Source organism: Bombina bombina, chromosome 1 (assembly GCF_027579735.1).
Source record: "Bombina bombina isolate aBomBom1 chromosome 1, aBomBom1.pri, whole genome shotgun sequence".
Taxonomy (NCBI): domain Eukaryota; kingdom Metazoa; phylum Chordata; class Amphibia; order Anura; family Bombinatoridae; genus Bombina; species Bombina bombina.
Genome location: NC_069499.1, coordinates 1,236,563,725 through 1,236,575,724, shown reverse-complemented (window position 1 = coordinate 1,236,575,724; position 12,000 = coordinate 1,236,563,725).

Sequence of the window (12,000 nt, the reverse complement as noted above, 5' to 3'; positions counted from 1 at the left end):
AATAAATATATATATATATATATATATATACAGTATCTCACAAAAGTGAGTCATGGTCTAGGCCTGCATGAGTGCTGCCGGCACTGGGGGCTACAGTTCATTGAGGGAACCATGAATGACAACATGTATTGTGACATACTGAAGCAGAGCATGATCCCCTCCCTTCAGAGACTGGGCCGCAGGGCAGTATTCCAACATGATACCAACCCCAAACACACTTCCAAGACGACCACTGCCTTGCTAAAGAAGCTGAGGGTAAAGGTGATGGACTGGCCAAGCATGTCTCCAGACCTAAACCCTATTGAGCATCTGTGGGGCATCCTTAAATGGAAGGTGGGGGAGCGTAAGGTCTCTAACCTCCACCAGCTCTGTGATGTCGTCATAGAGGAGTGGAAGAGGACTCCAGGGGCAACCTGTGAAGCTCTGGTGAACTCCATGCCCAAGAGGGATGCTTGACATCACCTGCTAGCAGCTGATTGGCCTCGAATGTGCAGGGGGCGGCATTGCACAAGCATTTCACAGGAAATGCTTGTGCAATGATAAATGCCGACAGCGTATGCTGTCGACATTTATCGATGTCGAGTGGACATGATCCACTACAGCGAATCATGTCTGACCCACATTTGATAAAATGGCCCCTATATGTGTCTGAACATTCAATGAATTTGGTAAAATACATATAACTAAATGAAAGAGATCTTGCTTGATCTGTATATCTTTTCACCCAGGCCTTCATCCTATAAAGGTCGCCATGATAGAGCCACTATTAAAGAAAATCTAGTGTTGGCCTGCTCAAACTCACAACACTATTATTAGTTACTGGATGCTTTATGTGGTCACTAAATAATGGCAGCTCCATATAGATGGTCACTATGAAACAGCACAACATTTCTATAACACTGGTACATATAGTATAGAGGTTCTATGAGAGTATATAACCCTAACTAAAACATTCTTCCGACTACAATTAAACATATCTGCCTTTGGTCTGGATGTGCTAATTATGTGCCAATGTTATTAACTGTATAGGCAACCTTGTTCTAATTCAAAACCCACATCATTTATTGAGGACATACTTAAAAGAGAATGCTTTAAGGGCCATTATGACAGTGGTGAAAATAGTTAGGGGCAATTCCCGGAAGCCCACTATTGCTGTAGGTGGGGCTGTGATGTGCTAGGCGGTCTGTGGGTCTGCATGTGAGGTCAGGGCGTGCTGTGAGCAGGTTCAGGGCATTCTGTGGGTGGGGTCGGCACAGAGCTGGGGGAGCCTGGGAAGACTGGGGTGTGAAAATGTGGGCCAATAAAGGGTTGGGGGGGAGACAACAGCACTACATTATAATAGACAAATTACAAACTCTAATTCTGTGCAACTGTTGATGCTGAGTTTGTCTGAAGCAGTTTCTTCTGTGGACCAGTAGTTCTCTGAGGCTCCTAAGCGATACTATAACATATACTGTTGCTGGAATACTAGTGTTCAAATTCCATGCTCTAGCAAATAAAAGAATGTCATTTTACCCTATACTTGTTTTTTTATTCATAAGAGCACACAAGTAAATAAAATACGTACTTCCAATCTGGTCACTTGTATTGTGTGAACTGTATCAATCAGATTATCTGCGTAGTACAATAAGTGTCTATATACTACTATATAATTGGTTTGTGTTGACATAAATGTATTAAAATATATAGATTGCAATGCAAAGTCATTTTCCAATCACTACAGCTGATAACAAACCACAATGACAAATAGGTGAATAATGTTGGGTCTGATTGTATTCAGAAGAAATTGCTTATTATTTTATTAATTATGGTAATTGAGCAGTGCAGTGATTTAAGATCTGCTAGATGTTATATTTCCTCCCAAGCCTCATGAGAATTTCACTTTAGAAAAATAGGACCTGTCTATTGTGTAGGTTAATTAATCTCAGGTCCAATACAGCATTATTATTTTTGCTAGGGTATAACTTTTCATCTGAAAATAGCATGTTTTGTAGAGATGATAAAGTGCAGAAAATGGCAAGAGAAAATAGTTATTCAGCAAGACGAAGAGGAAGTAGCAGAAACAGTCAATGGCCATACCTAGGTCCCAAAATCAAATTATTTTTTTTTAGGTGCAGATATTTATAAAAGTAAACCCTAATTTTTATTTATTTATTTATTTATTTATTTATTTATTTATTTATCTGTAAACTTTCAAGTCTTGTAGCAGCAAAACTGGATTTCACAGGAGGATATGTTTTAAATAGGATAATTTCTCATGTATTATCATAACTGCTTCTAGTAAAAGTTAATCCTATTTCAGTAATATCTTTACTGTGCACTGAGCATATGCATATATGCCTAGCGCACCCTTTTTCAAACACCACATATGCTTAGCCGTTAGTGGCATGCATTCATCAGCATTGATGCTAACTGGGTAATACTATATATGCTATTTGATGAGGTGCAGTGTTTGTAGTCTTATGTATCATATATACATTTGCTCCATGCAAAGTAAAAGCTAACACTGAAAGATTTTTAACTTTTACTAGAAAAAATGTTTCACTAATATGTGTGTATTGTAATGATGCTTCTATTTAAAACTGAAATGCATATGCAGAAATGCATTTACATTTTAAGGTTTATGTGTTGGTTTTTTTCTTTAACACTAACATTTGTCTTTCTTGCTTATCTGCCCCCAAATGTCTTTTGCATCAAGGGCAAGATTTACACCTCTAGGGCCCCATCCGATATGCAGTGTCGCCCGCAGAAGCCGGCGACGCCAGATTTTGCGCGGATTTGGTATCACATATACGGCGTAACATAGAAGTTACGCTCGTATATTTCTGCCTTCGCCCGTAGTTTTTTGCCCCATAGACTGATATAGAAAACAGGCGCAATTTGGTATCCAATATACAGCGTAAGGACTTACGTGGTGAAAATGGAGAAATCTTACTCCATTTTCACCTCGCCACAAAATGCAGGCGTAGCAAGCCTTGGAGCCCCGTAACTCCCTAAAATGCCTGCAAAATAAAACCTAACACCTAACGCATGCGCAATATCTATCTACCTGTCAACCGCAATCCCCCACCGCAATACCTAATAAAGTGTTTAGCCCCTAAACCGCCGCTCCCGGACCCCGCTGCCACCTACATTAAATGTATTACCCCCTAATCTGACCCCCCTACACCGCCGCCACCTACATTAAATGTATTACCCCCTAATCTGACCCCCCTACACCGCCGCCACCTACATTAAATGTATTACCCCCTAATCTGACCCCCCTACACCACCGCCACCTATATTAAATGTATTACCCCCTAATCTGACCCCCCTACACCGCCGCCACCTATATTGAATGTATTACCCCCTAATCTGACCCCCCCTACACCGCCGCCACCTATATTAAATGTATTACCCCCTAATCTGACCCCCTACACCGCCGCCACCTATATTAAATATATTACACCCTAATCTGACCCCCCTACACCGCCGCCACCTACATTAAATATATTAACCCATAATCTGATCCCCCTATACCGCCGCCACCTATATTAAATATATTACCCCCTAATCTGACCCCCCTACACCGCCGCCACCTACATTAAATATATTAACCCCTAATCTGATCCCCCTACACTGCCGCCACCTATATTCAATATATTACCCCCTAATCTGATCCCCCTACACCGCCGCCACCTACATTAAATATATTAACCCTTAATCTGATCCCCCTACACCGCTGCCACCTATATTAAATATATTACCTCCTAATCTGACCCCCCTACACCGCCGCCACCTACATTAAATATATTACCCCCTAATCTGATCCCCCTACACCGCCGCCACCTATATTAAATATATTAACCCCTAAACCTAAGTCTAACCCTAACACCCCCTAACTTAATTATTATTTAAATCAATCTAAATAATATTAATATTATTAACTAAATTATTTCTATTTAAAACTAAATACTTACCTCTAAAATAAACCCTAAGATAGCTGCAATATAATTAATAATTACATTGTAGCTATTTTAGGGTTTATATTTATTTTACAGGTAACTTTGTATTTATTTTAACTAGGTACAATAGCTATTAAATAGTTAATAACTATTTAATAGCTACCTAGTTAAAATAATTACAAAATTACCTGTAAAATAAATCCTAACCTAAGTTACAAATACACCTAACACTACACTATCAATAAATTAATTAAATAAACTACAATTATCTAAACTAAAATACAATTAAATAAACTAAACAATATTACAAAAACAAACAAACACTAAATTACAAAAAATAAAAAAATAGTACAAAAATTTTAAGCTAATTACACCTAATCTAAGCCCCCTAATAAAATAAAAAAGCCCCCCAAAATAATAAAATTTCCCTACCCTAAACTAAATTACAAATAGCCCTTAAAAGGGCCTTTTGCGGGGCATTGCCCTAAAGTAATCAGCTCTATTACCAGCCCTTAAAAAGGCCTTTTGCGGGGCATAGCCCCAAAGTAATCAGCTCTTTTACCTGTAAAAAAAAGAACAATCCCCCCCCACATTACAACCCACCACCCACACACCCCTAATCTAAAACCCACCCGATCCCCACTTAAAAAAACGTAAGTCTAACCCCCAAGTGGTCCTTACCTGTCTTGAAGACCGGCGGAGAAGGTCCTGTTCCAGGCGGTGAAATCTTCTTCCAAGCGGCGACCTCTTCTTCTTCCAGGAACCAGCCAGCTGATTTGAATAGCCAATAGAATTACAGTAGCTCTTATTCTATTGGCTATTCAAATCAGCCAATAGAATTACAGTAGCTCTCATCCGATTTTCTGATTTGAATTTGAAGGCTCAAATCAGCCAATAGGAATTCAAGGTACGCCATTTTTAATTGCGTACCTTGAATTCCTATTCAGTGTACGGCGGAGATCATATGAAGAGGATCCTCCACGCTCCATGGCTCCGCGGTCTTCAGTTCCAGTGTCGCCAATCTTCAGTTCCAGTGTAGCCGGTCTTCAGTTCCAGAGTCGACGGTCTTCAGCTCCGCGGTCATTGGTCTTCAACTCCTCTTCTCCGCGCCGGCTGGTTCCTGAAAGAAGAAGAGGTCGCCGCTTGGAAGAAGACTTCACCGCCTGGAACAGGACCTTCTCCGCCGGTCTTCAGGACAGGTAAGGACCACTTGGGGGCTAGACTTAGGTTTTTTTAAGGGGGGATCGGGTGGGTTTTAGAGTAGGGGTGTGTGGGTGGTGGGTTGTAATGTGGGGGGGGATTGTTCTTTTTATTACAGGTAAAAGAGTTGAATACTTTGGGGCAACAGTGCGGATCAGGTCTGCCAGACCTTGCTGAATGCGTAGAGCAATACGCTCTTCATATTCAACATTGCACCAGCAGCCCCCTGCAGTTTCGTGGCCGATCGGCCGCCAGCAGGGAGGTGTCAATCAACCCGATCATACTCGATCTGGTTGATTTTCGGCGATGTCTGTCCTCCTGCTCAGACCACTGCTTCATAACTGCTGTTTCTGGTGAGCCTGCAGGCTTGCCAGAAACACAGGCCCTCAAGCTCCATTCAGAGCTTTTTTTAATAATTTTTTTGCTTGAGCATACCTGTTTACTTTCAACTTGTAATATGCGTGTAAGTTAACGCGGCCTTGATATTGCTTATCGTGCTTTGCTCTAACTTTAGCGTGACACTTGTAAATAATGATTACTGTTTGCAGAGATATACATCTGAAATCAAGAAGAACACTACTGCTTTATTTATTTTTTTTAAATATTTTTAATTGAGATTCAATTTAGGGCATACAAAGCAAAAATATCAGTTAAGTTTACATAGAAAAGTCATATTCATATATCCAAGAAAAAGGGAACAAACCAGAAAAACATAACATAGATATGGGACAATTGTAAAATTAGAAAACATACCGCTAGATTTAGAGTTCTGCGGCCAAAGGGGTGCGTTAGCTACGCATGCTTTTTTTCTCCCGCACCTTTTAAATACCGCTGGTATTTAGAGTTCACAGAAGGGCTGCGTTCGGCTCCAAAAAGGGAGCGTATAGCATATTTACCGCCACTGCAACTCAATACCAGCGGTGCTTACAGACGCGGCCAGCTTCAAAAACGTGCTCGTGCACGATTCCCTCATAGGAAACAATGGGGCAGTTTGAGCTGAAAAAAAACCTAACACCTGCAAAAAAGCAGCGTTCAGCTCCTAACGCAGCCCCATTGTTTCCTATGGGGAAACACTTCCTAAGTCTGCACCTAACACCCTAACATGTACCCCGAGTCTAAACACCCCTAACCTTACACTTATTAACCCCTAATCTTCCGCTCCCGCTATCGCTGACCCCTGCATATTATTATTAACCCCTAATCTGCCGCTCCGTACATCGCCGCAACCTACATTATCCCTATGTACCCCTAATCTGCTGCCCCTAACACCGCCGACCCCTATATTATATTTATTAACCCCTAATCCGCCTCACTAACCCTATAATAAATAGTATTAACCCTTAATCTGCCCTCCCTAACATCACCGAAACCTAACTTCAAGTATTAACCCCTAATCTGCCGACTGGACCTCACCGCTACTCTAATAAATTTATTAACCCCTAAAGCTAAGTCTAACCCTAACACTAACACCCCCCTAAGTTAAATATAATTTTTATATAAATTAATCCTATTTAAAGCTAAATACTTACCTGTAAAATAAACCCTAATATAGCTACAATATAAATAATAATTATATTGTAGCTATTTTAGGATTTATATTTATTTTACAAGCAACTTTGTATTTATTTTAACCAGGTACAATAGCTATTAAATAGTTAATAACTATTTAATAGCTACCTAGTTAAAATAATTACAAAATTACCTGTAAAATAAATCCTAACCTAAGTTACAATTAAACCTAACACTACACTATCAATAAATTAATTAAATAAAATACCTACAATTATCTACAATTAAACCTAACACTACACTATCAATAAATTAAATACAAATAAATACACTAACTAAAGTACAAAAAATAAAAAAAGAACTAAATTACAAAAAATAAAAAAAGAACTGTTACAAAAAATAAAAAAATATTTACAAACATTATAAAAATATTACAACAATTTTAAGCTAATTACACCTACTCTAAGCCCCCTAATAAAATAACAAAGCCCCCCAAAATAAAAAAATGCCCTACCCTATTCTAAAATAAAAATAGAAAAGCTCTTTCACCTTACCAGCCCTTAAAAGGGCCTTTTGCGGGGCATGCCCCAAAGAATTCTGCTCTTTTGCCTGTAAAAAAAAACATACAATACCCCCCAACATTACAACCCACCACCCACATACCCATAATCTAACCGAAACCCCCCTTAAATAAACCTAACACTAAGCCCCTGAAGATCTTCCTACCTTGTCTTCACCACACGCCGGGTATCACCGATCAGTCCAGAGGAGGCTCCGAAGTCTTCATCCAAGCCCAAGCGGGGGCTGAAGAGATCCATCATCGGGCTGAAGAGGTCCATCATCGGGCTGAAGTCTTGATCCAAGCGGCGGCTGAAGAGGTCCATCATCGGGCTGAACTCTTGATCCAAGCGGCGGCTGAAGAGGTCCATCATCGGGCTGAAGTCTTCTATCAAGCGGCATCTTCAATCTTCTTTCTTCCGGATCCATCTTCATACCGCCAACGCAGAACATCCATCCTGCCCGACGACTTCCCGACGAATGACGGTTCCTTTAAATGACGTCATCCAAGATGGCGTGTCTCGAATTCCGATTGGCTGATAGGATTCTATCAGCCAATCGGGATTAAGGTAGGAAAATTCTGATTGGCTGATGGAATCAGCCAATCAGATTGAGCTCGCATTCTATTTGCTGTTCCGATCAGCCAATAGAATGCGAGCTCAATCTGATTGGCTGATTGGATCAGCCAATCGGATTGAACTTGAATCTGATTGGCTGATTCCATCAGCCAATCAGAATTTTCCTACCTTAATTCCGATTGGCTGATAGAATCCTATCAGCCAATCGGAATTCAAGGGACACTATCTTGGATGATGTCATTTAAAGGAACCGTCATTCGTCGGGAAGTCGTCGGCAAGGATGGATGTTCCACGTCGGCGGGATGAAGATGGATCCGGAAGAAAGAAGATTGAAGATGCCGCTTGATAGACGACTTCAGCCCGATGATGGACCTATTCAGCCGCCGCTTGGATCAAGACTTCAGCCCGATGATGGACCTCTTCAGCCGCCGCTTGGATCAAGACTTCAGCCTGATGATGGACCTCTTCAGCCCGATGATGGATCTCTTCAGCCCCCGCTTGGGCTTGGATGAAGACTTCAGAGCCTCCTCTGGACTGATCGGTTATACCCGGAGTGGTGAAGACAAGGTAGGAAGATCTTCAGGGGCTTAGTGTTAGGTTTATTTAAGGGGGGTTTGGGTTAGATTATGGGTATGTGGGTGGTGGGTTGTAATGTTGGGGGGGTATTGTATGTTTTTTTTTACAGGCAAAAGAGTAGAATTCTTTGGGGCATGCCCCGCAAAAGGCCCTTTTAAGGGCTGGTAAGGTAAAAGAGCTTTTAAATTTTTATTTTAGAATAGGGTAGGGCATTTTTTTATTTTGGGGGGCTTTGTTATTTTATTAGGGGGCTTAGAGTAGGTGTAATTAGCTTAAAATTGTTGTAATATTTTTATAATGTTTGTAAATTATTTTTTTATTTTTTGTAACTTAGTTCTTTTTTTATTTTTTGTACTTTAGTTAGTGTATTTATTTGTATTTAATTTATTTATTGATAGTGTAGTGTTAGGTATAATTGTAGATAATTGTAGGTAGTTTATTTAATTAATTTATTGATAGTGTAGTATTAGGTTTAATTGTAACTTAGGTTAGGATTTATTTTACAGGTAATTTTGTAATTATTTTAACTAGGTAGCTATTAAATAGTTATTAACTATTTAATAGCTATTGTACCTGGTTAAAATAAATACAAAGTTGCCTGTAAAATAAATATAAATCCTAAAATAGCTACAAAATAATTATTATTTATATTGTAGCTATATTAGGGTTTATTTTAGAGGTAAGTATTTAGCTTTAAATAGGAATACTTTATTTAATAAGAGTTAATTTATTTCGTTAGATAAAAATTATATTTAATTTAGGGGGGTGTTAGTGTTAGGGTTAGACTTTGCTTTAGGGGTTAATAAATTTATTATAGTAGCGGCGAGGTCCGGTCGGCAGATTAGGGGTTAATACTTGAAGTTACATGTCGGTGATGTTAGGGAGGGCAGATTAGGGGTTAATACTATTTATTATAGGGTTATTGTGGCGGGAGTGAGGCGGATTAGGGGTTAATAACTTTATTATAGTAGCGGTGAGGTCCGGTCGGTAGATTAGGGGTTAATAATTGTAGGTAGGTGGCGGCGACGTTGGGGGTGGAAGATTAGGGGTTAATAAATATTATGTAGGTGTCGGCGGTGTTAGGGGCAGCAGATTAGGGGTACATAGGGATAACGTAGGTTGCGGCGGTGTGCGGTCGGCAGATTAGGGGTTAAAAAATTTTATTAGAGTGGCGGCGATGTGGGGGGGGCCTCGGTTTAGGGGTACATAGGTAGTTTATGGGTGTTAGTGTACTTTAGAGCACAGTAGTTAAGAGCTTTATGAACCGCTGTTAGCCCAGAAAGCTCTTAACTCCTGGCTTTTCTGTGCGGCTGGAGTCTTGTCGTTAGATTTCTAACGCTCACTTCAGCCAAGACTCTAAATACCGGCGTTAGAAAGATCCCATTGAAAAGATAGGAAACGCAAATGGCGTAGGGGGATCTGCGGTATGGAAAAGTTGCTGCTGCAAAGTGAGCGTTAGACCCTTTCATGACTGACTCTAAATACCAGCGGGTGGCCAAAACCAGCGTTAGGAGCCCCTAACGCTGGTTTTGACAGCTAACGCCAAACTCTAAATCTAGGCGAAAGTTGTTTTTTTATAGTTTTTTTTTTGTTTTTTTTTTTGTTTTTTTTTGTTTGCCCATTCCTACTATCAGCCTTCAAATTAACCTATGAGTCCACTCTTGGACCTCTCATGGTCATAGAAAAGATATAACGCTAAGAAGGCAGTCACAAGCCGTGAGGGACCACTTTTGGATCCCAGATGATGAATCTCTGTTTTTAATCTTTTTAGAATAATACAGAATGAAAGCCTCCTGTAAAATGCTAAGCCCCTTTTAGGCTTCAAATCTATTAGCCTAATAGGTGGAGGGTTGTAATTAAGGGCTGAATGTGGACTCTCAGCCAGTTACTAAATGACTGCGCTACTAGTAGGTAATTAAATTGACAAAGTAGTACTAGCCATATCTATGACTTTGGATGCTGACATCTAAATAGTAATCCGATTACCAGCAGGTATAAAAGTCCGCCCATAATTAATAAAGCAGACTATGAATTATAGGGGTTACTTAGAAGATCGAATCAAGAGGGAGTTAATATTTCCACAGTATGTCAGATTAACTTAGTGTACTAATATACATCTAAAAGGCACGGGGCATGGTGGGCATGAGTTTGAGTAACCCTTAACTAGGGACTGACAAGACTTTTGTAATTCCTTCTCCTCCGCACACCAGGAAGCTGATAGCAGTCATCAGACTTCATCCTTTAACTAGCACAATTCACAAATTCTATTGTTAAGCCATATGTTCCCTAGGCCCCACTACTTCGGCCGCTAGCAATGGGGTACCTATTCAAACTAACCATGGAGAAAGTGCTATAGAGAAGCGGTTAACAGTAGCGAGAGAGATAGAATCAATAATGTCTAGTAATGAAATGAGAGCATCTAACAACCTTAGTTGAGATATAAATAAGATACATCTGCATCTAATAACTGCTTCACAGACAAACATAGCTGGTATATACAGGTAGCCCTCATCTGCCCTTCATATCTCCTGCTTGAGGAGTAACAATTCATATACATGCACTGATTGATAATGAGTCTAAGCATAGCACTGTCTAGCGTTGCAGAAACATATAGACTAGCAAGAATGTAGTATTAATAACACCCACTGATTGTGTGCTCCCCATTATACCCCATGACAAGAGAAAATATAAACTAACAGCAAGTCTAAACATATTCCTAGCTAGTAGGGTGATAACATATGAGCCTGTAACAATATAAAAACACCCACCACTCAATTGTAAGTTACTCCATATATTCAATGGTAAGCTGAGATATAAACAAATAACAGGTCTAATCATAGTATTGCCTTAAAATAAAAATGCTATATAGGCTAGTAAATATATAAATATAAAGATAAACAGCCCCTAATGAAATATAAGAGTAACGTGGTGTCATGTACCTTATGAAACAATATACAGTGACAGAGAACTTATGAAAAAGAGAAAAAAAAAAAGAAAAACAGCATCAACCCAATGTTAGGCACAAACCCAATATGTCCACAAGTAACAGTCCGGGAACATTGGTATATCTTATTGTGAGGAATCAGCCCACACCAGATCTTTGCAGGAGCTGTATGTCAGTCTCTATAGAGAGCGTGTGCCAGAGTACCCGACAATCAAATGAATCACACAGTTTAACAACAGATGGGAAAACTTCTGCAACATTAGTGTTCACCTTCTCCTCAGTACTAGCGTTGTCTGGTGTAGCTAAGAACCGCTCCTCTCTTGGTAGGCCTCCATTCCACTTCATGACATATCCAAAGCTCCGGTAAGCTTTGTGAGTATGTGGAAGTGCCGCAATTGGCGACCCATTTCTCCCCTATACTCAGGGCTTTCAGGGTTGATGTCAGTATATGACTCCCCTTAGTTACTTCCTTGGCTTTCTGGCTACCTTGTGGGTGTACATACTGGGGCCTTTGTATAAGGATCAGACTGTCGCCATCTTGTGCAAGCCGTGTAGGGGCCGTTCGTGTGACCGCAGCTGTGGCAGTATTAGTGTTCTCTACCCTCCATATCTGTGGAGGAGAAGCAGGTCGGCTGTAGGTTGGGTGTAATTGTTTTATCACCGTGCGTAATTGGGTTTCTAGGTGAAGAAA